At 46.5% G+C, this 26407-nt stretch overlaps 1 protein-coding gene across 6 annotated transcripts in view; it reads left to right on the forward strand.

Annotated features, from left to right (window-relative positions):
- LOC113138855 (nuclear factor 1 B-type) overlaps positions 1-26407 on the forward strand; it is a 59937-nt gene that overhangs the window by 9735 nt on the left and 23795 nt on the right. The window lies entirely within an intron of this gene.

Consider the following 26407-nt stretch of genomic DNA (forward strand, 5'->3'; position numbering starts at 1 on the left):
TTTCTCAAACACTAACCTGGGTGCAGTGCAGCCAGGTTGCCTGGCTCAGTATGAAGCTTGTGTTATTAGCAGCAGGGTTTTGCTCGAGCAAATACCTCAAGGCTTAAACAGGCCGTGTTACCTCCTTAGCCCTCTTTTGTGCGCCATGTGTACATAAATCTCCATGGAAACAAGGCAACTCAGAGCAGAGGCCACTGAGAAATGTGGAGGCCGTCTTTCTCAACAAAATTTACAACTGCCTCCTTTGCTCTTCTACAGTGTGTTTAATTTGCTTGTCACAGTTTGCGCTGTTGCATCCATCAAAAAGCAGACAAGGTCTTTCTTCTGCATTCTAAGGCACAGGCATTGTGTTCAAAAGGCTTTTCTTGTGTATTTCAGCAGGAGACTTAGTTTTGCGTTCGTGGCTACACTTGGTTAAAAGCTGCAGTTTGTGTCATTAGTCTATGGTTAAGATCTCAGCTTCACCACACTTTCCCAGGCTTTCGGGGAGGACCCCAAATGCATTTCAAATCCCCCTGAGGCCACTTGACTGGAGGACCAGCACCTCCCACTCCTCCCGGATAGATTCCCCACCCCCACCCTGTCTGCTGGTCCTCCAAAATGAAGACAAATGGGTGCATTCACCCCTTATCCCAAGGCACTACGCTGTACCTCACTGTCCTGCCTTACAAAGCGAACCCTTCCTGCAGCTTGAGTTTCTCCATCCAATGGCTGCCTGCTCTTCTTTTCCATCCAACCAGCGTAACTGCTGGAAAGACGTCCTGTTGTCCTGTGTGCCTGCTAGACTGGTCATGCTAGACATCGGGGTCTGCAGTGGAAAGAAGGATAAAGAAGTTCAGATGTGTTAGGGAATCTGTGTGTTTTTGACCTCGCATTTTCTTTACTCAGCCAAGTGAAAAGCGCTCTCAAGTACCAGACTGAGACTTACATGCAAAAGCCAGTCCTCTTTACCCAGGAAGGAGGCTTATGAACAAGCAATGAAGGGGAGAAGAAATGGGAAGGGGTAGTAGGTGGGGTGTGATGGGGAACTCTGGGCAGGGACAGACAATCAGAGTGGTTGCCCAGGAGACACTAACTTCTCTGTGCAGCACCCCCCACCCTGCTTTGCCCCATCAAAGTCTTTTCAGTCCAGACAGGGCCGATCAGTAGCCCAGAGTGATGGTTGTCTCTTCCTTTGTCTGGGGGTACAGTACGGCCCATCACTGTGACGGCTCGACAAGACCTGAGCGGGACAGAAACAGAAAGGGCCTCCATCGCAGCGCTGTGCAAAATGTACTTTTGGGTGGGCATGTTGCTGTTTGGGGTGGGGGGTGAATCCCCAGAGGATTTCTTTCTAATGTCAGTGCAACGGGTCAAAGAGGGGATATGGTGTCTGGGGCTTGGGAACGGCCTGCTTGGGACGGATTCATCAGCACCCCATTGAGTTGTCAAAGCTCAGCCAAAGAGCATCCACTCCTCCCTCACATATGTCAGGTTCACTTCTCAAAAAGCTCTCAAATTTAGAAACCAACTCTCAATCAGCAGAAAAACTAAAATCCAGAAAAAAGGCAAGTGGAGTAGGAAAATAAGTCATTTACATTCTTAGCACTTGCATAAACACGCTGTCTTTCATACAACACACCATGTTTACATAAGTGCAGTGGGGCTGCATGTGATTAGTGAGCCATATAGAGGGAGTGAGAGAAAGAGGAAACATGGACACCTAGTTGGTTGGAACGACATGAAAAGCTCATATCTCAGGATCACTAAACCAGCAGATGTTACAGATTTTCTACAGAGATGCTTCCTCACTTGTGATGGGTCTGGATTTTACATTGTCTGCATTAAAACAGCCAAGTGATAACAGCTAAAACAGAAAGATGCACATTGCCAAAGCTTGTCCCATGTAAATATGCAAAAATAAAATGTAGGCATTGCTTAAACACAACCTGCAACTTCGATCAAACTCAACCACTGCCAGGTTCTGGAAGGGAAGGCATCAACTCTCTTTGTGCCAATTTGATTAGATTTTTTATTTGGATCACATTTCAACCTGTAGGAAACACTGAATCTGTGGGCTAGTTGTTTGTGTTAGCAAGAAGTTAGTTGGTCTGTTGGTGTTTGGACCCTGTGATTAAAGTCCACTGCAGCACTAACAGGTTGGTTACTCAAGGCTTTTATTTTTACAAGGGGAGAAAAGGGGGTTTGTTACCACGGTCCTTTCTCAAAGCCAATATGATCTGGCTCCAGATAGATAAATAAATTGGTCCTCTACTGGCACAAGGCTCCACCTGGTCGTTCAACAAAACCTTCTAAATTTTTATGTGCACACTTGGGGACGTACGTTCATGTGCACACACACACCAGATTATTGCTCAGCTGCACTTCACCTCAAAACACTGCATCTACATGTAGGAACATTAAAGTGAGGTAAGTAATATCCTGCCAAGAGCATTCAATCCAGCAATTAAATATAAGGAATCCGCATCAAAAAAAGATATGACTATTTCAATTCAGCTTTAATAATCCTAAATAGATCGGGCTCTAACGATCACTAACCCTCTTGTTATCACTGGTTTCCCACTGTTAGCTGTTAATAAAAGACATATCTGTTTAATTTGAACTTTGTCCAATAGGGCCATGATGTAAGAGCTGATAGTCCCTTATTGTTTGCAACCTGTGGTCTGGGAAATCTATTGGCGTAATGCATCTTTTTGAGCAGTTATGACCCTAGTTGACCTACAGGTGGTTAAATGAGTAATGCTCAGACTAATCATCTCTTATGGGATCCCAGCTGAGCCTGGTGCAACATCTTCATCTGCTTATGTAGGTCTGTTTTGCAAACCGGTAGATGCTCGCCACACATTTCTCTCCCCTTTTTCTGTAAAACCTCTGGCTGTAACTTGGGCTGCCATGTGTGTCTTGTTAAGGGCAGTTATGACAAATGGCAGCAGCTGTACAAACTAATCTCTCTGTAGCTTTCACACATGGCGCCCAATTAACAATGGACCACTGTGGGGCCCTAATCCACGGTGCAGCCATCCTCTGGTCCTGCTTGCTGAGCCAACTGCCCCAGGAGATTCTTCTCCTCTTCTCTCCTGCTGGCCAACCTCTAACTCTGTTCAGATGGGAGCCAGCTTGGGTTTGGGAGAAGGTAGCCATCTTATTTGTTTCCATGTCGGACATGCTGGTTCACGACGCTTAAGGGTCTTGGTTCGGAGTTCTGTGGGTTTGGGTTGTGGCTCTGAGAGAACTGACTGGATCTGCGGACTGTGCGTACGGCACATCTGAGCATTTGGTCTCACATGCATGAGCTCATGTATTCAGCCTGTGCTCATGCATTAAGACACATACACGCAGCTGCAGTTGATAAATTTAGCAAAGCGGTTGCTGGACGGGTGCGTGTGAGCTGCGTGTTTGAATGTGTGCATGTGTGATGTAGTTTTCCTGTCAGTGGGCATGTTTCCAGTAGTTCTATGACGATACACTGCTGTTTCTCGGGGTCTCGGAGAACTGAAGGCACTGTGTAATGCACTTTCAAGTGTGGGGGGTGAGAGTGCTGTACACAGAGCGTTCACTACGCCGTAACACAGGGAAGTGTTAGCCCACACTCATGACTTAGTGCTTCTTTTCTCCCAACACTGCTACTCATACATAAACAATATTCATCCACTTTCCCAGAGAAGTTTAAATGTGTGAAGTCCTTCTTTCTGTCCAAGAGCATGTCAGCGCTGCTTTACAAGGCCTTCCTAAAATATCTTCAGTCCAGTTTCGGATTATATTTAATAACGCTTAAAGTAAAATAGTGTCATTTTCAGAAAAACGTCATTTGGATGCAAACCAGTATGAATTGTCGGCGCCATATTTTCTTCTCTCTGGTGCGAAACAAAGCCACAAACAGAAGTTGGGGACTCAAAAGAAGTGTGTTGAAGGGTCGATGGCCATCAGGAAAACATTGCAGGCCTCTGCCAAATCTATGACATGAGTGAAACAAATGGATGAAGGAAAATGAAAATGGCTGGGGTGTGATCTCTGGCAGCCAATGCTAAACCAGTGCCAACTATTATGAATGGGAAGCTGAGCTAATGAAAAAAAAAAAAGAAAGACCTCAGTTTTTTCATCCACCGTCCAAGAATAATTAACCATGCACAGGCCTTCTGGTGAGGGTGGAGAAAACCACAAGACACTCGACTAGCGGCACAGACGGGGAGGAGAAGGAGTTTTGTCGGGGCAGAAAGTAGCAGAACGAGGTAAAAGGTAAAACCAAAAGTCGAGTATAAACTGGAAAAGGTTTTTTTTTTTTTTTTTAAGCATGTTCACTTTATACAGGAAATGCTTGTTATATAATATAAAACCTTCTTACTCATTGCATTATACAGATATCCATCATGCTGACGTGTGTACTCACACACACTCATCAGTCAATCAACACATCAGTTATAAAACAAACATGGTCAAACATTTGCTGTTTTCTGGGGAATATGTTTGGCTCTCTGACCAAACTAGTCGTTTAGAAACTGTGGAAAATAATCACAGGGAAAATAATCAATCCAAACTTTTCACAATGGAGATAATCAACTGTTGCAGCTCCAAACCCAACTGTACGTAGCTGTTACACTCTGCAGGCAGGCAGGACGTGATGGAAGCAGCAACACAGGGACCAGATGTATGTTTAAATATAGGTGCTAACCAGTGTGCAGGGCAGGACACCAAGCACAGGCGTCGCGTATGGCCTGCACCCTGTCACGTACCACACATCCTATAATGATAAGGACTGTATGTGGAGGTCATCTACATCTGGAAGCAAAGAAAAGAACAAATGTCCACAATGCACGATGGTTTTAGCTCCACATAGCAGAGGAAAGTAAAGACTAATTGCAGGAGTTAGAGGGTTAAACAACACACACTATAAAGGCAGCGTTTATAGTAGTGTAACTTTTTAAGTGGATGCCGTGTGCAGCGTGCTCTCTCTGGGTTCTTTTCATTGCTTTTCGTCACAGAGGAGTCTGTAGACTTTATTGTAATCCATTATCAGTGTCGCCTCGTAGCCAAGAACAACAACATTGGTTTTGTTCAACCGCTAAACCTTTTTTTAATCAGCATTTTGTATGCTACAAACATCACCCAGGGGTGACAAAGCGTGCACTGTTTGGAGGCAAACGCTCAAAACAAAAAGTGGTTTCCCCATTATGGCAATCAAAGCGACGTTATCAGCGATCAGCATATTCTCACCCAGAGACAGAGAGGAGAAGAATGCCCCATTGACTGATACTGCCTGCTAGGCTGGTCGTGCTGATCTCCTGAAGAAAAGGCCAGTGTTGCTGGTGGACCCCCCACTCCCCACTCTTTGCCTTCTTCCCTCTATATATGTCTCAATACTTAGGAGATCTTAGGAGGGGGGAGCTGAAGAGGGCTGCATGTGTGTGTGTGTATTGTCGAGGTGCTGCTGGTCGACTCTGTCCCATGCTGGCGGTGTGGGGAAGGGGTGGGCTGAAAAGACGGAGCCGTCACCTGCCAGACTGCTGGAATGTTAATGCCGTGGCTCTGATAATTGGATTTTGTACACACCGTCTGTGAGGAACGTCCAGCAACTTTCCCCCTCTTATTGTTCGACCCAGCCCTGGACTCTCAATAGGGCTTGTCTATGTTTATACAAGCACTCACGTCTCAATAAAGACTGTTTACAATGTGTGTGTGTGTGTGTGTGTGCGGTGGACTTCTGAATCACGGAGCAATGGTGTGTGACAGGGAGGCTGAAAATGAAAGCCAGAGTGTGTCAGATTATCAAGATTTGGCAAATATTAAACATATTAAGAGATTTGTTTGGGCTTAAAGGATTTTTCTAGGTGCCGGGGCTGCAGCAGGAAGATTTAGTTCATGCTTGGATTAAATCGGACATCAAACCTCATAGATGGGTTTTTGCCACCTATTAATCCCAGTGCAGTAGCACCCTGTCTAAACTCAGTCCAAGGTAGGCACACCTGCTTAAAGGTGAAAGGTGAAGAGGAAGTGCTCCCTATTGGGGGAATGTGTGCAGGGCGTACATGATCTAGGATCATTAGGGAAGTTATGACTCTTGTTTTTGTCGGGGGGTGCTGGAATTGGGCCGGGAGCTGTGACGCACTCATTTCCCTCTCCTTGGCCTCCCATGCTATTTCCACCAAGGCTGCAGCGGCTTGAGCTGGTTAAACGTCTCGGCTGCACTGACCTAAATTCCTCATATTCACCTTAGAAGACCTTTGCCTTAGCTAGGCAGCAGTTTCCTTTTTTCTGTCCCTATAATCTTCCTATGCAGCGAGCATATGCTTTGTTTGTGTATAAAAGGCCCTTCCTGTACATAAGGAAGCTTGATTTGGAAAAAAAAAAAAGTCACCGTACTCCCAGCAGTAATCCTCTGAGCAGAACTGCTAGAGACAATGACAGAGGTTTTTCTTTTGGCAGAGAGACTTGTTGTGGTTAGACAAACAGCCTCTAATTGCATTTAATCTGTGTTAAAGTAAGGCATTTGGAACAATTACTTTGGTATGTTTACCAAACAGCTGTTGTGTGGATCCTTTTTTTTTTTTTTTAACGTCTGTCTGTAATGGATTTGGTTCACTTCACTGGTTAGTGCGAAAATAAGATCGACGCTACATTAACTTATGCATGGGCTTGTGTTCAAGCTTCAACTGTTACAGCGTACAAATCTATTTAGTTTGGGTATGATTTCATTAAAGTTAATGCTTTAGTTAAGGCACCAGATTTCCATTTCCATCACTGCAAAACAAACACTATTTAAAATCGCAGGTCACTCACTATATAGTATATATTAATATCATTAATCTTACATGTTAAACTAAGATAAAAGAGTCTTAAAATATATGCAAGAGGGGAAAAAGGTGAATTTTTACTGTATTTGAGCAGAAAAAATGACCAGAAAGCATAAGTTTGTTGCAAACGGGAGCTCTCCATATTTATTCACTGTCTTGCACTTTTCCCTTCAACCTGGCAGTAGTGTTCAGTTGCATAAACAACGTCTGGGGAGCCACCTTTGGGCTATTGTAGCCTTCTATCGGGCTGAACTCTGGCCAAGTGGATGTTGTTGCAGGAGTCAGCCCCGCAGCCAAACGCACGAGCCAACCAGAGGCCTCCATTCCAGGAGGCGAGCACTCACTGGACGGTACCCGAGGACAGTAGTGTTTGACGGCTGTTGTCAGAAATTCAAACAGAGGAGGATGAACCGGCTGCAGCCTGAAAGATGATGCATTCCCTGCAAAGGTCACAACTACACTGAAGCATGGAGTGTGTGTGTATATGTGTGTGTCTGTATGATTCGACATGCTACATGTGTACTTGTATTCATAATGAGGTGTTGCAAAATGCATGCTCTCTGCATATCTTCCTTGACTCACCCACCACCTGTATAAACAACACTGCTGTTGCGAAACGGTTCCAGGGAAAGACTCTTCCCAGGCTTGTTGTCAGAATGAGGTCAGCGAACACTACTCTTTTCTCCCTCTCTCTCATTTTCCCTCCTTCTCACTTGCTCTCTTAGTTGTACTTTGTCCTTCCAGAGCACAAGAGGAATAAGGCTCCTAATCCAACCTCAAGGCATCTGAACACACTGTGCATGTGCGTTACTTGTTGGAAACGCTTAGTTATTTCCATCCCGACTTGTTGACGAGCAACAACCTGATAATATTTTTCTCTGTATCCAAAAGGCTGTTATTGTACTGTCAGTTCAAACAACCATTTATTTTTTTAGAATATGTTTTGAACCCGATCTTAAATCAAAAATCAGGAATAGTGTAATTGTTTTAACAATCAGAATATGGACTTCAGGGACTCCTGAAGTACTGTTGGATCCGCTTGTATGTTTTCTTTTGTTGGTAATGAGCCTGGGAGGGTTTTCTATATGTGAATTCTCACAGCATGACATCATGTGACCTCCCTGCGCCGATCATTTTACCTCGCCACGACACCAGCAGCGTGTGCGCGGACAGAAGAGGAGTGCAAATGTATCATATGCTTGAAGTCGAGGAAGCAGCTAATCGCCAAACACCGTGCTCCCAGAGGCACCGCTGGTGGACCGCGTCGTGTCTGGATCGCTGTAACAGGATCTCCAGAGAGGAGCACAAAATGAGCTCTTTGTGTCCAAGATTTGTCCAGACAAACCCAGATAAGGAAACCCAACAAGGGCGAGCCAAAGGAGCTGCCTCTGTGACTTGAGCAAATAACCTTTAATCTAGGTCATGCAGTGAGATATGGGCAGCAGTGGCAGACTGAGTACAGAAATGACTTTAGAAGTGACTGAAGTGATAAGGAAAAGGTTATGTGCTCATTCATATTGAAAAAGTTTTGTTTTAGTTGTAAACATTATTTCGACCTGTGAGCGTCTCTCACTTACAGAGATATCACAGTTAAATTGTGTAACTGGGGGCCACTTTGAAGATAACATGACTTTTAGCACAGCACCTCCTACACATTTGAATTCTAAAAGGCCTGAACCCGTGCTGCTACGAGCCAATTGCAGCGGTGGCCTGATGGAGCTGACTTCTGATGGCAGTCATAACAAGGCCCATACACGCCCCCCCCATAACTGTGGCCAGCCCCTGGGGCTGTGTGCCTGTCTCTCTCCGCTGTGCTCGTCCCAAAACGAGCCATAGGCGTGGGGGGGGGGGCAGGACCAGATTGCTACACGGACCATATGTGTCGGCAGACCACAAAATGCTGAAACCATTACTTGGCCCACTCTAGTGAAATTGAAAGCAGGAGCCAGTAACAGCAGCAGCAATAGCTAGTTTTGGCTGAGTGCATGGGGGCAGTGTTAGGAAAGCCCAGTCAGACGGTAGTGCTCACGCTGACTTGTTGACGGCAGCAGGCTGCAGACGGCTGATGTCTTGTTGTCATAGCGCCAGCTCCTCCCGATCATGACCTCTCAGTGATGACGCTCGTCTGCTTCTCGCTGTTTCAAGTTTGCGAATGTGTCTGCATGAGAATGTGATTATGGGATGCCTCCTGCTAAAGCTGCCTTTAATGTGGAAGCAAAACTGATAAGATTGTGTTTGATTTATTAAAGCATAAACATCTACTCTGAACCTTTTTGTTTTTACTGAACCAAGACCTAACCATGTACTGAGCCAGTCATTTTTCACCTGTCACCTACAAACAGAAGGCTCAGCAGATGTAAGATTGCATTACATGTACTGAAAACATGTACTTAGGTAACTCTGTGCCATGTTCATATTATATTAATGATGAAACATTCGTCCGACCGCTGTGTCATTGTAAGCTGCAACACTACTCTTGCATTTAGCCACAGCACCGTACGAACAGTATCCTCTTGTCTTTAGTTCGCTGCCCCAGCTTTCCTTCATGCTGCTGTACGTCTTGCAGGAACCACATGCATCTAATGCATTAGTTCAGGGTATTGTGTTACGCACAGCATACACCATGCATTGTGATTCTTAGTAATTGAAGTGGGATACATTATGATTTCTGCAGGTTTGCTTTTCTGAAAGTTGTCTTTGTGTGGAGGGAGCTGCACTGTTGGTTTAGTACTGATTTACTGTGGGAAGATGTGTTCATGCATGTACGGTAACAGGCTTGTTGTACCGGCTTTGCATGTGCATGTATCTGTTCTCGACTTAATTCCTTTCAGCTGAGTTGTCCGTGGTGGCTCAGTCTTTCGGCTCGGCCTGTCTGGTACGACAGGTTTTAGGTATCATCTCAAGGCTCTGTGCTGTGAAAGGGAACATTTACTGGCAAAATACACCCTTCACTTCCCCATTGATGCTTTGAAGGTGGGAGTCCATTCAGCTGTATTTAGCGTTTTGTAATCTTTTTATTTATTTCTCTATTTGGTCAGGCGACGGGTGTTCGCAGGATAAGGGCTCATGGAGACGACTTATCTTCAAGCGTGCATCTGTCATCTGCTGCTGCAGACAGAGTGCTCTTTCATTCGCTGCAGTGAAAGAGGGTTCACAGAGATTTAAGGACCAGCATTGTTTGTGCTCTGCAATGCTTAATCACTTTTGATTGGACACCATATTAAAACTTGGGCTCTAGATGGGAAAGAGGCACTTCATCTATAACGAGTACCCGTCCTCCACAGAAAGGAGCGGTGCTGCCTCGCTGGGTGGCTGACGTGGACAAAGACCAACGGCAGCGTTCAGCCAACAGACAGAGCTGACTGAACAGTGAAGGTCTTCAGCAAAGTGAAACACTTAAGGCTGGATTCACACAGACATTTGCCCCTCGTAGCGGGTTTGTTGTTTCCTTTACTGGTGAGACAATGATACACAATCCAGGAAGTCCAGCTGATGCAATGGATTGTTTCAAACTTAGTAATATTCACAGATGGGAATTTTGCAATTCTGGAAAGTTTTTCTTGAGGTTCAATATTCACTTTATAAAGTAAACAATCACACGTGTTTTTTTCCTGCAGGACAGAGTTCGTATTAGCGCCCGTCCCCACCGCGCAAACACAGCTTTTTTTCTTCCTCCTAAATGAAAACACCCTGTTTACTGTAAAAACAAACACACACGCACAAAGCTGAGAGGTTCCTACGGTTGCCTCTAATGTCTTATCTTTTCTTTGGACGTAAGATGGCGGCTTATTCTTAAAGCACTTCACTTTCCCACACAACCCCCTGCACTCCATTTCACTGCAGCACTGATTACACATAGTGTTTACATATTCCATAGAGCACTGTGACAGAGATAAACCTCTCCTGATGCTTATCCCCTGGCCACAATGTGGAAACCACTAAGATATAATGTAAACCAAACGTTGCAGCTGCCCTTTCATGTCTGAAGTGCCAGTTCTGCGTGCTGACTGAGAATTTTTAGAGCTTGGTTTTAAGTGGCGCTGGTTAAATTTAGTTAAAACCATCATACTTACTTTCTTCTTCTAATGATGTTGGCAAGCTCCTTTTCATAAGTGTGTTTTCAGTTGTTTTACACGGCAGCACCAGAAATACTAAGGTACTTCAGCTAAAAGGTATTACACTCCCGGTTTGGGTGTTTTTTCCAAAATAAACACTTGAACCAGCTCTTCTCTCTTGATGATTGTTTGAGCTGCGTGCCCTAGTGAAGAGGAGAATTTGACATACATAACTGAGTTTTTGGAATGAATATTTGTGGCAAGGGATAGGTGTTTGATATGAAATGTGATTAATGAACCGTACATCAGTGAGAGAACGGAGCGTTCCCCATAAAGTAGGTTGTGGGATTATGCACAGGGTTGCACTCGGAGGACTTCTTGGCATTAATTGGCTCCCTCTCCTGTGGCTCCAAGTATTGCTGTCACTCTCGTCAGCACTCTGTGGTTTGTGCATGTGATCACTCTCGGGGTCCTTTGCAGTAAATGTGTCACTGGGAAATTGCAGTGGACTAAAAATACCCTCACGTGTGCATTTCCCATCACCTCACATTAGGACTGCTGAGTGTCTCGGCCCACCCCGGACCTGGTGCTGTGTTAGTACCTGCAGCCAGGAATGTCACTTAACTGCTGAAATCATCAAGCCTTTGAAATGCTCGGAGGATTGTTGCCGTTGTCTTTCAGAGATGATGAATCTGCGCCATCTGCCCTTCGGTTTAAACATTTATAAATTGTTCCGTGTTGACACAAACACCCCCCCCCCCGTGGCATGAGCAGTTAGAACCTATAGGGTCCTGCACACTCCTCCCATAGCACCTGCACCACACCCTTGTTTTATGAAGTGCTGGTGGGAGCGAGTGCTTGCTGCAGGGCTTCTGTTCAGTATACATAACCTGCGATCAGGACACACAATACAAACATACATACTGTCATTGTCTCACAGCTGAGTTTACAGAATACACTACAGTTCTACAGTTGCCAGGGCTAAAAGGGAAATGAGGTCGTACTTCTCTTTAATAAGGAGTGCTCTGTCAAGTCGAGCCGGTTTCTAATGCACCTCTACTAACGAGGAACTCTGCAATAAGTCTTTCACAGTGCTATGGAGCTTATCAATAAATGTGCAGAGGTGCTTTAGTCGCTGTGACTATGTGGACATCCGCACAGCTTTGACAGACTTGTTTTCTCTCTGTGCCGCACTGGATCCAAGTCGCCTCAGTAAATCTAAAGCTAATCCACCAAGTGCGATCTCATCCCTCTTAATTTGTTTGCCTGCTTTACGTCCATGAAGATGTTCTCCAGTGACATCTAAGCCATCACGTTGACAACCCCAAGTGGCTTCTAATACTCCGACTGATTTTCTTCTATAGCTGCTCTGATGCTCCCTTTATTATGTTTAACGGGCCTATTTTTCTCCCTCCCCTTGTTTACAGAAGAGGCCTGTAGGGCCGTCAGCGCTCAGAGCTGAACTTGCAGTCTGCTGCTTGGTCACTTGGGCAAACCTACTTTAATCAAGACATGAGAATGACCCACTTCATCTTATGCTAATTTGGTTTTTGGAAAAACTGACTGTGAAGAAATGTCTTTGGCTCCTTTAATAAGTCAAAGTAAAATCTGTGTATTGAAGTAGGCTGTGCAGACATAATTCCTCTGTGGTGCCTTTACATTCTCCAGAATCCTGTTTCCACACACCATGTGATCTCACCGGATCCCTCTGCTTTGGCTGTTTGTCTGCAGGCCGGCCCGGTCTGTTGTAAAGCAGAGAAGTGGCCCTTTTACGAGGTGCAAATGGTCTGCTAATTCTTGGGGAACGGCAAAGTGACCAATTCATTCAGCTGAGTGTTTACTACCTATTGGCCTTTCACCTCTTTTCTGTCACGTCTGTTGTTGTTTCAGCACAAGCGCTCTGTTTACATATTTCTCTGGCATGTTGATTTCACATTCCTAAATGCTGCATGCCATCACATATGCAATTATGCATTGTAGTGATGTATGCTGTCGTATCATAAGGACTGTGGACACATTATAATAATACCTGTTTCAGTGGGACTTGGTGTTGAAGTGGATTTTGTTGAAGCTAATTATTAAATGTAATTATTCTTTATCCATTACTGTAAACTATGACCTGAACAGTTATGAACGAACCAGCACTGGTTCCACCCTCCTCTTGACGACAGAGGTGCAATTTAATATCATTTTTGATGCAAACGTTGAACTAAATTAATACACAGTCAGTGCAACAACAAAAGGGTTGGAGGCCCGTCGACGTCTGGGAACCCTGGCGTTTTAAAATGAACCAATCAGCTGTTCTCCAGGCTGAACCCACCAATGTGGCCAGTCACAAAGAGACACCTATAGTTTCGCTCTCAAAGATCCTTACAGGATAAGAGCTCTCACTCTTACTCAACTACAGTCACAGAACACAGGTCACACAAACACAGTTTCTACAGCAGTAAGTTCAGGTTTGCTATAAAGTTGGATTTCTTGCCTTACATTAGAAATATTTCTGAAGCTTAGTGCGTGAATGTCCCTCATCAGAATCTTGTGTATCTGTATCATTCATTCAGCTGAAAGCGTGTCCTCCCTTTGCTCCAGCAAACGTCTTCAGATGTATTTACTAGCTGTTGTTGTCTTTATGGTTTCCTCTTGTGAAACGTGCACAAAAAGCAGTGGATAAAACAAGAGGTGATTTAGTGGCCTCGTTACAATGCGCCCTGCTCTGGCGCCCGCTTCCTACCTTTGTGTGGTCGAGGGCTCAGGGGCGCGGCAGCGGATACACAGCCCGGGTCTCGGCAGGCTCTGAGGAGGGAAGGAAATGTGGTGTCAAAGGCGATTGCTTGCTGCTTCTGTTATCTGAGCAACAGGCCCTCAAAGTGACAGACACTCAGATACTACACTGTATATGTACAAAAGACGAGGGCACAAGTTTTCAAGGGAACATTATTGTATGTTTTAGCGTCCATAGGAACCTGAAAATAAAGTATTTGTCAGAGTCCGGTGGAGACCTAGTTGTGTGTGGACTGCTGCTGCATGGTTTCTTTCTCCTGCTCCTCTCTGCACAGGCCTCTCCTGTAACCTTGAGAGAAGCCCGTGCAGGCCCCAAGTTCAACGAGTGCATGAGGCATATTTTCGCTGAGCACGCTTGGACCGCCCCACTAAAGCCCTCGACCCCCCACCCTCCTCCCTCCTTGCCATACATACAGCTTTTTTTCCCCTCCTCCTAAAGCGGACTCCCTGTAGGCACCTTTCACAGCGCCTGCAAAGGAAATACATTATGTGTAAAAAGAATTCCATATGGTGTCATACGATCTGTGTAATTCTCTCTCATTTGATAAAAAAGTCACCTTGTACGCACAGTTCTGTCCTTTGTGAAAGTGCTGTAGCCTCTATACTGTATGACCTGTCCTGCAGCGTTCGGTGCACATTGTTCCAGGCATAAATAAGGTTTTCCTACCCTTATGCAAATAACATTTAGAGGGTTTGACAATAAGCTCGATCAGCTCAGCAGTCAAAAGATGATAAAAACTTATCACTTCCTTCTTCCTTGACAAATACCTGAAAGTCAGTGTGGCTGACATCATCTGTTGTAGTTTACAGCGAGGCCTCCTGCCTTGGCTGAGAGGGAGAGTTTGTGGCAGTCCTACGGGTAGGCTGTTCCAGGTAAGCCCTGCCAAGTTCAAGTGGCTTGGACCAAGCCCCGCACCACAAATGGGAAGTGTTCCTGCAGGGCTGCCAACTCTGCGCGAGCTGTGGCTGCAACAAGCCAGAGACGGTGTTTTCTACAGTACATGCACATGCAAGCAGGAGCAAAAAAACTTCAGCCAAGAGAGATGTATATTTGTAGATGCTTGCCAAGAAGGGGATTATAGAGCTTGCTCCAGTAGTGGCCCTTTGATATTCTTTCCAGTTCCCATGATGCAACAGTGTGGCTACTATCAGGAGATTATGTTTTTATGGCCTTTGAACCAGATCCACTCAGTCAGTGCAACTATAATGTAAAACTCTCAGATGCACTTTTTCCAAAATATAAATATATAGATTTACAGTGATATTTAACATTAGTTGGTTGTCATAAAAGTCACGAGTGTGAGTCAGTTCAGAAGGGGAAAGCCAAAGCCAGCACAGAGGAAGCTCATTGTAAAGGACTAGGTAAAGTTTGAAGGACTGAAGACAATGGGACAACACCTGGAGGCAAACATCATATTTCTGTTAACCTGTAATTGGCTGGGAGGCACCGCTAACAGTGAGTGTGTGAATATGTGCACTGGATATTTTTCTGCTGCTTGTTTCGTGAAGCAATGTTAGTACACACACAGCTTGTGCAGTCATGGTGCATGAGAGATCCAAGTCCTTGTCAAATGCAAACAGGACAGTGACAGCACAGCGACGACCGTCCGCCATCCCGAGCAAAACCAGGGCAGGGCTAACCCTGTTTGCCCTCAGTGAGGAAACTGCTGCATCTCCCGTAAACACGCTTGAATGCTATGGGAGCCGTCCGTGAGGTGGTCCTGCAGGCCGCTGTGGCGTGGCCCTGAGTGGACAAATGCTAGCAGGCTGAGGAAGTGGAGGAAGGAGTGCTGGGAGGTTTATACGGGTTGGTGGGAGGCGTGCAGGCGTGTGGGTTACAAAGAAAAGCGGCTAAAGGGGAATTCCTGTTCCTGCGCTGAAAAGTGATGGAAAAAGTGACTGTTCATGCCGCTCCGTGTCAAAACATTCAAGCGCTGCCGTCATCTGTGCAAATATTTCAAGAGATTATGGTCTGGGAGCCTCGTGGGAAAGGCTGAAGCAGCGCTGCGAGGACAGCACGACTTAGGCTGGCTTTGAGAGAGCGCCTTCTCTGTATAACTTTATCACAAAACCACAATATTCAAAGTATCTGCAAACAAACAGAAACCGGCTAGGTGAGGCCTGATGACATTTGTCTTGCTCTGCGTGTCCTCCCAGCATTTTGGCATCAGCCCAGAAATGGACACAGCATGTGTACATTCCTGCTGCACACCTCTGATCCACGGAGTGTGTTCAGTGTGACCACAGTTTGCTATGTGAATTTGATTTGTAATATCTCGCAGTGATACTGAAAGATTCCCAGAACCCCGAGAAGCTACTGATGTAATGTCTTCTAACCATGTGACCAAACAGTGTGGCTGCCTCTGTGGATGCCACGCTTTGCTCTAACATTGTTTATGACTCTGAAACAACAGAATCTGAAATTAATTTAGCGCCTCTTCTCTTCCCACTGTAAACTGGCGCTGTGCAGCAAAACCACATGTTGTTATTGCTGCAGTGGCAAAGGAGGCTGCCCCAGCAGGCCCTAGTAGCACAGAACTGATCTGCTCTCTGTTTTTTTGCCAGGAATGTGGAATAGACTTCTCTCTCTCTCTCTGTCGCTGTCAGTATCTTGCTTAGCGTGCACTTAAGTATGATTTATAAATCATATGCTTGTGGTGGGCGAAGGGAATACTCTGGTAACCCTGGGAGATTAGATTTGCATTTTGATCTCCTGTAAGACCAAGATGTTTTGTCCTGATTATATAGTGCTTTGTTGTGGTAAGTGACGGGCTGTTGACTGTATGGAGTCTCTTGATGCTTGTGTTTGAATTGTGCATCTGGGACCTACAACCACAAAGAGAAAAGATGGTTTGCACCTTAACTGCTGTTAGCCGGGTATCTCCAGACAGTTGGAGGGTCCAGGAGGAGTGGAGGAGCTCCACTGTCTTTGGATGACTGCCAGCACTCTGACCTTGTGGCGGGCACAGCCGCCGTCATTCCCTCTTGAGTTATGTGAGAACCAGTTTTATGATGGTGTTTTTAAAAAAAAAAAGAAAAAAAAAACCGCTCTGTGGTGCATCTGACTATGGCTCGCCAAATGAGCATTTGCCTGGTGCGGTGAAAATCAGTCTTTTTTATGACTAGTGCTTTTTCTGACACTTCTGCTAAAAGCTTCGTCCCCTGGTCTTGCGCCAGTGGAGACTCACAAACCCCACTCCCCTGACCCTTGATCCCCACGGATGCTTTGATTTGGGTTGGCTCTGACTGTGGGCCTCTGAAAGCCGCATCTCCAGGCTCATTAACGGGAAAGGAGGGTTTTACTGGCCATGCAGCAGGCAGCCAGCTTTTAAACCACCGACTCCTCCTCCATCAGCACCTGAGCAACTCACACTCTGAAGAGTTAAAACATCTTTCCATCATTACTGCACTACTGGGACTAGGGAGCTGGCAATATTAGAACAAAGACTCTTGAAGATTGGTCTACGCTTTGCCAGGAGGCATTGTCCTCACCCATGTGGTACACAAGGAATATCTGATCCACATGTAGGAGTGGGTATGGTTTACGGTGGTACCAGACAGATTTCAGTGCTCTTCTATCAACAACAGATTTTAGTCGGTATTATAAGGGGCTCAGGTCCATGATGCATGTCTGAATAACGGATCAGGAGAAATGATGATGCAGCAGCTTAGCAGCCTGGATAGAAACGAAGAAAACTACAAGACTATGTTCATTTGCACCTGCCGCTTCATTCCCTACTGGAGTTGTAATGGCAAAAATAAACTGGCTCAACATCTGTTGGCAATGTCAGTAGTCTGTTTTTATGCTTGTAATGACACATTAAACTCTGTGGTTGATTCCCCCCACCCCCACTCTACGTCCTGTTCCAGGGGAGCAGTGCCAGCAAAATCGTCTGAATGAGTGTGCGCTTTGTTTTCTTTGTCTGTCCTGGGCCAAGATCTGGTCTTAGATGTGGTGGCATTATATGATCGGATAATTCCTTCCACGTCCCCACTTTAAGGTGTGTGTGTGTGCGTTTTACCGCTGCTCGCTTGGCAGAGCTCAGGGAGTGCAAACAGTGGCAATGGGTGGCAGGGATCCTTGGTGGCCTCTCGCCCAGCTGGAGGAGAGCCATTTTGCCCTGTGAGGGAGCACCCAGTCGCCCTGGCTCGGCCCGCAGCTCACGCCAGTGGGAACTCCTCTCGGCTGAGTCATGACGCCATCGTAAGTGCTGACAATCACTGACACATCACTGGCAGAGGCCTCACAGTCACACATTTCACAAGCATGAGCCAAAATGAAGTGGCTCTGCTTCTTTAGGTTTATGATAAGAAGAGGAAAATGATCTGAAAACTAGTAACACTAGTTTCTTGGTCTTACTTTCATATTTACACCATTTCTTGAAACGTAACTTATGTTGTTAAACATTTCCAAATTGATTTTCACTGGAATCTGGTGGAAAACAGCCAAGTTTTACATGCATGTTTTCTCCAAGTCTGTCAGGGTGCAGTTGTGGTCGGTGGTGCAGATAAAGATGTAGATAGCGTAGCAGCTCCTAACTGTGCTCCCTTATCAGTGCAGGCCAGAGCAGCATCAAATAAATTAATAAAAGAACATGCGGTGAAGTAGTTCAGATGCCAGTTGCAAGTCAGAAATCTGCTGCCAGCTTATAGATGATTTCCAGAAAATTACATCTGAAAAACAAACAGCAAATTATTTCTGAGTGGAAGGGGGGGGGGTTAAAAGGAAGCTGGTGGCTAAAACGAGTTGAGCCTCGCTACTATCACAACCGGGCTGTCCCTGAACTATGATCTGTGGGCCAACTTGTCTCTCTTGGGAGAGTGGGGAATTTCCCAGACCCCTAAACACCCCCACCATCTCTCATTGCCTGCCTGTCCCCCCCCCTCCCTCCCTCTGGACCAGTCGGGACTTACAGGTTTGAACCTTCTCTCTGTTTCTGGCCTCCCATGCCCATTGCCACTCAAGCAGCAGGGGTCCGGTGCATTTGTCTCATAATTATCCGACTGGATGGGGGGGCTCTGAAGATGAAAGAGGCGAATCACAGAGCTGCTCTGTCAAAGGTCTGTCTGCCTGACTGGGGGGTTTTGGATCTATCTCCCTTGTCCTCTCGCTTTTGCAGCATCCACTGCCCACCCCACCACCTCACACACACACACACACACACACACACACACACACACACACACACACACACACACACAGTCTTACTTTTCCTTAAGAGCTGCCTCCACACAGCATAATCGCCGACAGTGAACGCTCGTGCACAGCCCAGATCCCGACCACCCCCCCCCCCCCCCACCAGCCACCCCGCTGATTCATTCACAACTACAAAACTGCAGAAATACCCCCCACCCTCACATCCTGAAAGACTTCAGACTCTCTCCTCTTTTTTCTCCCTCCTCACATGCTCCGCCCACCAGCCCATCAGCCAGCCACCCACCTCACCCCTCGCCATCCCCCCCTCCTTCTTCATCCGCCTGCTTTTTTTTTTTCTCCTCTCCCCCCTCCCCACCACCACCTTTCTCCTTCTTCTCCTCTTAACTACTGGCTAGGAGTTAATGGACTGTTTTGGCTAGTCTCCAGACGGTGAGTGTCACCTCATTAGCCTATAGCAGCTCGCTCCCAGACTGCTCCTTGTGTGTGTGTGTGTGTGTGTGTGTGTGTAGGAGGAGGACTACAATGACGGAATGTCATTGGTCTGTCTCCCCCAACCCTCCCACCACACAGCCTTTACCCCCTCCCTTCCCACCACTACAATGAATGAGAAAACACGCATGCATAATTAAATCTATAGTCTCGTCCTCACTCCACCCTCCTTCCACAGCTGTGCATTAAAAAAATGCTCCTGCTTGGAAGTTTGCCACCGTGGAAAAAAAAAAAAATAGCAGTGTCTTCCACCCAGAGAGATGTGGCCAACCTTCCACCCTCATAGGGATCTATTCTTTTTTACCCCGGCCCCCCGAATGGCAGGGTGGCAACAGCGGGCGAATGTAAATGCCACCCGGTCCTGCCAGTCAATTACGCCGCAACAAAGCTAATTGTTTGTTTGGGGCATAGCGAAAAGATGCGGAGGTTGGTCATTGATGGGCCCATTGTTTCAACGCAGATGCTGGGTCCCCTTTTTCTCACAGACCAGACTTGAAGCTGATTAAACTTGAGACCACAAGTCTGGAAAACCCATTTGTCCATGTGGTTGTTTTGTAAGTGTAAAATAATGCAGGACTACATGTAAGAAGTACTTTCATTATCTGTGAATATGTGTTTTCAATTAATCAATTATCCAATCACATGTCAGACAGCAGCCAGAACTGTCCAGTGCAGCTTCCCAGAGCCCAGTGCTGAGCCTTCAGAATGCTTGTTGCAGCACAGCACTCAGAAACCTAACAATGTTCAACTTACACTGATGAAAAACAGAAAAGTTGCAAATCCTCAGTGAAGCCAACAAATGTTTGGTGCTGCTTCATGATAAATCGCCTAAATGATTAAAAAAAGATTAGAATTGTTAGGATTTGGTTTCCAGTTGTTGTTGTTGTTAGTGATTGATAAAGTGACTAATTGTCTCAGCGCATATTATTTTGACAGTCGTGTATCTGCAGCACTTAGTGCCAGGTGCAGTGAAGGAGATAAAAAAGTTTGGGCAGAAAGCTCAGAGGAACGTGACGGGAATAGAAAGAATCAAAAGCGATACAGTAAAAAGAAAAACGAATGTAATAAAAAAGTGAAAGGAAAGGCCACACTGTGAGAAAAGGACAAACGGAGAGCGAGTGGGAGGAGGTGGAAACATTAAGTGGGGCGCACTGTGCTGACTTGGAGGCCGGTCTGCTCATTTTTCATGGGACAGATGAGCCACTGTGTTGCGTTGTGTTGTGTAGTTTGTCTGCGGCTCGGTTGCAGCCTGCATCGCACATGTACGGCACAGACCAGCTCGCCGCGGGACGCTGGGTGTGCGCCCCTTTCTGTGCATGAATGTATGTCAGCGTGTGGGAATTCAGTGTTTGTGTGCACACATGTAGCATGACCACACGAGCGCCGCTGGGTGTTTTTGTGTGCGGAGTATATGCATGAGAAGCGTGTGCGTCTGTGCTGAGGTGGGTAAACTTTATTTCACAAATTAAAAGGTGGGAAGTTGAATTTAGATGTGTTAACCCTGATCTGGATCCTTGGTTTTGTGGCTGCGTGTCCCTTTGTGCGTGCCAGGTTCTTCCGTCTCCTCTCCCGGGCCGGTGTGGCTAATGATCCGTCAGGCCATTCAGTCCCTTGTTCAAGGCCCACTCGCCACTGAATGCGCTCCCTCCCCGTCCACACTGTTTGGTGACCTCAATGAGGAGCCTGTTGTCCTCCCGGCTCGGTTAAAATGCTCTCCTCTTTTCACTGCCGTGAGAGTTTACGGAGGAGAAGGCACAGAGAGTCGAGGAGAGAAAGAGGGCCCGCTCTTCACTGGCATTAGTATGCACCGATTAGAGACAAACACACACTGATGACCCACGCACGCGCACCCGTACACATCGGGAGGGCTGCAGCTACGTGCACGCTCGCATCACGAGGTACACACAGATGCAAGTGAGCTGGGTCACACACAGTCAACCACGCACACACACACTGTATGGCTTCTCATTGTTCTTGTCTGGGCTGGGATCCCACTTGATTCCATAAGTCTCAAAACCCTGACAGTCCTACTGTGTGTGTGTGTGTGTGTGTGTGTGTGTGTGTGTGTGTGTGTGTGTGTGTGTGTGTGTGTGTCTGTCCCCTCCTGCTCTATTGAGTCTGTGGTGTCTGTCTTGGAGAAAAGAAGCAAAATGTCATTGTTCTCACAGACGTTTCAACTTTGCCCCTCTCGCTTTCTCCCAGCCTTTCTCCTTCTTTCGTCCGTGTGTGTGTGTGTGTGTGTGTGTGTGTGTGTGTGTGTGTGTAACTCATCCTACTGTACCTACATTCCCCGTCAGCGGCCGTCATATGATAGCGTAGCTATCCGGATTACCAGGTGCTCCTTTAAGCCAATAAGAAACACTCCCCTTGTTCCAATTATGAGATAATCATTACAGTGTCACACAGTGTAAAGGCACCAGTGGGGGAACACAGCCACAGTTTGTCAGAGGGAACACAATACTGTCCGTTTCTGTCTGTGCAGAGGCATCAGTGCTCTGGTGCGTGGAAAAGAAGCAGTTTTTAATAACTGACATGCTGAAGCTCAACGCTCGGCCTTAAAACACACAGACAAAACAGGAAGGTACTCTGCTCTGTAGTTTATCTTTTGTTTTGCTCCGCAGTCAAAGCCCATCTTCCTCGTGAGACACCGCTGCTCCAAGATGGCGGCCCATTTGGCTGCAGAGTCTCCCCTCCACCCGCTACGTCAGTATCGCTCTCCTTTCGGCCAGGTCAGGTGCCAGCCCTGTGCAGTATGCCGTGCATGAGTCTGGGTGTGTGGGGTGGGGGATGAGACACCAGAATTTGGTGTGTGTGTGTCTGTGTGTGTTTGTGGGCAGGGAGGGGTCGGCGGTGGGGGGCATCGCCAGTTGGCAGGCTGGCACACAATGGCTGGCACGATAAGATCCTCCCTCTTCTGCGGGCAGATTTCCTCGCCCATATCTTTTGTTTGGCTTGTTTGGGTTGCAGCTCATCCTGATAAAGGCCACTTTGTTTAGACAACAAAGCGCGAGGGAGGGAGAGAAGAGAGATAGAGAGACAAAGAGGTAAAAAGAGAGAGAGAGCGAGGTTATTAAAAAAAGGCAGGGGGTGGCGGGGGCACCAACACAGATGGAAACATTAAAAGAAACAAAGAGAAAGGTGCTAAAAATGGAGATAAGGGAAAATAAACCAAAAAACCCCAAAAAATGATATAGCGTGCACTTTTCACCGGATAAGATGATACAGATACACACACACACACACAGAGGCGGGTATGAAAAGATACAATAGAGGACGGATACTGTTGCAAGCAGAGGGACAGCGATAGATAGCGAGGAGAAGAAAGAAAAAGATTTGGAAAAGAGAGCAGGTTCTGCTGGAAGTCGGCCTGAGCTGTGTGAGGTCATCCACAAAGCTGTGCATGATGGAAACCAGGAGCAGAGCAGGACACGGGACAGAGCACACACATTACATACCGGCACATGTACAGTCATTTATGCATACTGTCAAGACTTGCATGACCTCGTGCTGCGCGCACACACACACACACACACACACACACACACACATTTCAGCTCTGTGTTTCCAAGGAAGGACAAACTGGAGTATCCTGCAGGGGAACAGGAAAGAAAAGCAGGAGGATACTGAGCAGAAAGTCTGCTTGGCCACATCAAATATTTACTCAGGAGCAGCTGTATTGTCGAAACATTACGCATCGGAGCTGCTCCGTAATTAGGTCGATATTTTCTGCCCCTCTCCCTCTCTCTGTTTCCCTACTTCTCCGGGAGTCCACCCCTCGCCACCTCCCCTCCCCTCGCCTCCCCGGGCTGCTGAAATGCGTCTTGGCTCAGGACCCATGCCTCTGGCAGCCAGAGTGCTATACATGTGCACAGGACCCCGCTCGGCATAAAATGGCTGCCAGACAGGCTTCTCCTCCTGAAATGTCGACAGCGGTATGCATCTGCAGGGTGTGCGTGTCGCGCGTGCGCACTGTTTTTTTGTGGAGGATATCTGTACGTGTCTGCAAGTGTTTGCGGGCTGAGGACGTGCACCACCACTGTCAAAAATATAAAAAAAAAGTTTGTGAAAAACTATGTGGCTAATTTAATCCACACTGTGCGTGTATGTGCATGTGTGTTCTGCAATTTAGTGGGAACAGAATGGGTATCATGCCAAAAAATGAGAGGGTGGGTTAGGGAGAGTGTGTGTGAGTGTTTTAGTGATTATAAAATCCAGGCGAGGAACACACTTGGGCGTGGAGAAACCTCACAAGCACTGAGAAACTTTCTTGCCGAGCCAGATTTCTGTTGCCATTACCCCTAATTGCTCTAATCGTTACAGTGGTATGATAAGTATCCCAACGGGCGAGAAGGTGTAAGAACTCACGGGCGCATCCAAAATACCCACAAGCACCCTCTACTTCTTTCCCTGCTTCTTTTGGTGAGCAAAGACAGATAATCAGCTTCATACGTGTTGCTGTGTTTTCACTTCCTTCACAAACTGGTTTGTTTGTTTAAACAAGTGGCAGGGACGGAGGGCGCAAAGAAATGTTGTTTTTGGAAAAAGGCCGCGGTTGTGTGTGTGTGTGTGTGTGTGTGTGTGTGTGTCTGGGTCTGTGATCGAGCCCTGCCAAGCTCCCAGGCCAAAGCCTGGCCTCCTCAACCGCAACTGTTTATTTACAGGTTACACTACTGTTTATTTGAAGACTATGAGATTGGCCGGCCTCCTGCACAGGACACCTTTTATATCCAGGCACCAGACTCCTCTCATCCTTAGTCTTTACTTAGCTCAGCCACTGTTTTTAGATAAAGTTCACACTTTATCTGCATGTAAATGCTACTTTTGTGATCCAGGATTAGGCTTTTTTTTAACATGCATAGTTTAAGAATGAGGTTTTCTTTAAATACCTGTTGAGCGACAAAACAGATCTGATTTTAGCTGAAGTTTTTAATGGATAAAACAAAAACACATACAGCCATGCAGCACCGTACAAAATAATGTAAACACTCGAGAAGAGGAGCGGGGGGACGTGAAGCTGCCCTTCGGGGGTCAAAGGTAAAATGTAATGCAATAGGGGTGGTGTTTCCAGCCTCGGTGCAGGCCTGGCAGATGCGCCATATGCTCGCATCCCACCTTGAGTCATCCAGGTGGTCTCTCCTGGTGCTACAGTGGGGCCTCATGCTGGAAGATGCTGCTTGGGATCTCTAATTGCCACAACCATCTGCTCTTTTTTGTCATGGTTGCCTGTTCATCCCTCGCAGAAAAAAAACCCCCTCTGATCAGATCTAAACAAACCGTTGCACCTTTCCCACCTCCACCTGCACCTCTTCCTCTCCACTCCCCACCTTTGCAGCGTCTCCTGTGCTCGTGACTCCCCCTCCTGCACGTTTCTTTCCTTCTCAGCAGTTCTCAGGGAGCGAGCGTGGATTTGGCAGTTATAACTAGACTGATGGATGACTCTGAAAGTGGCTCCGGGGAAGGGGGCTGGGGAGAGAGAAGACAAGGCCATGGAGCTCCCTGCGATCACTTTATGAACATGTGCTGTGCCAAAGCTACAGAAAACCTCTGCTGTGTGGACGTGCATGTGTGGTGTGTGTTTGGGCCCTGACTCAAGTGACTCGTGGCGTCTTGGTGCAAGGCAAAGGAAACTTTGCTGCCGCTGACGTGAACATGCTCCATATCGAACAACTTGTGGTAAACTAGAGATCAACAGATTTTATAACTGATGAATTTCTGCTTCCAGCTTCTCAACCTTGAAGAACTGCTGCTTTTCTCTGTTTGATGTCTTTGTAAATTGAATATGTTCAGGTTTTTCTGGACTGCTGACAATCTGAAGATGTCTCTTTGGGTTCAGACTGAAATAGACAGATATAAACTGTTCCCCTAAAACCTGCAGGACTACCCAATGGGGACAGTAAAAATCAGGCTTATGCTTTTATGCTTTTAGGAAGCAGAACAGAGCTATATTGTAAGACGATAACTTTTTCATTACTTAAACGTTTTTAGGGCCAAGCATCGTGAAGAGAAAGGATTTTTTTCCTCCTTAACGTATGGTCTTGTTCCCTCCCTACTTTGTCATTGTTGAGCTTCGGCCAAGAACATTCTGTTTTTGCAGAGCTGTTTAATAGTCAAATTTAGGAGAGGGGGGACAAGAGAGAGAGCGGGAGAGAGACACAGAGAGCTAGAAAGGGATAAATCTTTCAACTTTTTTTCTCCTTTCTCTTCCACCCCCTGTCTTTCCTTCTCTCCGCTGCCTCTGTAACGCAGCTCACAAGAGAGCTGCGGCAGGAAAAGGGGTGTTGTTGCAAGCCGAGGGTATCTGAGTTCACTGTCTCTGCCTCCTTGTCTCGGCTCTCTCGTGTTAAAGGCGTAGATGATAATCTCCCTGCTGGTTCTCATTGAGGTCTCCGCCTCGGGGCATGTGTGGGCTCAGGCCACTTTGAGTTATTATGGGGGTCCACTCAGACGCTGCCGTTCTGTTTGGCACGGCAGCAGTTCACTGCTAGGTTGAGCCTGTTGTTTTTTGCTTTCTAGCGTGCTCGCAAAAACACTATCACTGATTCGTCTTCATGCCAGTGATTTACAGTGTTTATTTGGATGTTTCTTGAATTTTGCTGTTGCATGATGCAAAAAGAAAAAGGCCCCTGTGCGTGTCTGTGATCAACCAGAGCAGGAACTGCTGAGGAATGACAGATTTCCCCTCCCAATGAGGTAAAAGACGTCATACTAAGGCCTGTGCACCGGAGCCGGTGGAAAGAATTTCACTCATATTTCCCTGCCCCTCCTGTTCTCGCTCTTCATTTTGTTCTGCGCTCGTACCTTGCACAGCAGGACCGAACACATTCTGTACACCACCCCCCATACGCTCCCCCAGCCCCTTTGAAAAATTACCCACAGGTCTGCCTAAACCTTTAGACTATCCAGTTGCAGACGCCGCTTTCTTTTCAGTTTGCCCTCCTATTAATGATAATACTGTTCAAACAAAACTGTCTTGTTTAATGTACAGAAGGTGTGCTCTCCTTGACCGCAGATAAGGAAAAACATTTAGGCACCAGGAAGGAAATATCTGAGTTCTGAATCACACTTTGTTGAGCGTCTTGACTTAAAGCCCAAGGTATTTCTTTTTTTAACAGTGGCCTCAGTGAGTTTGTGGTTGG

This window comes from Mastacembelus armatus, chromosome 18, assembly GCF_900324485.2.
Source record: "Mastacembelus armatus chromosome 18, fMasArm1.2, whole genome shotgun sequence".
NCBI classification, from domain to species: domain Eukaryota; kingdom Metazoa; phylum Chordata; class Actinopteri; order Synbranchiformes; family Mastacembelidae; genus Mastacembelus; species Mastacembelus armatus.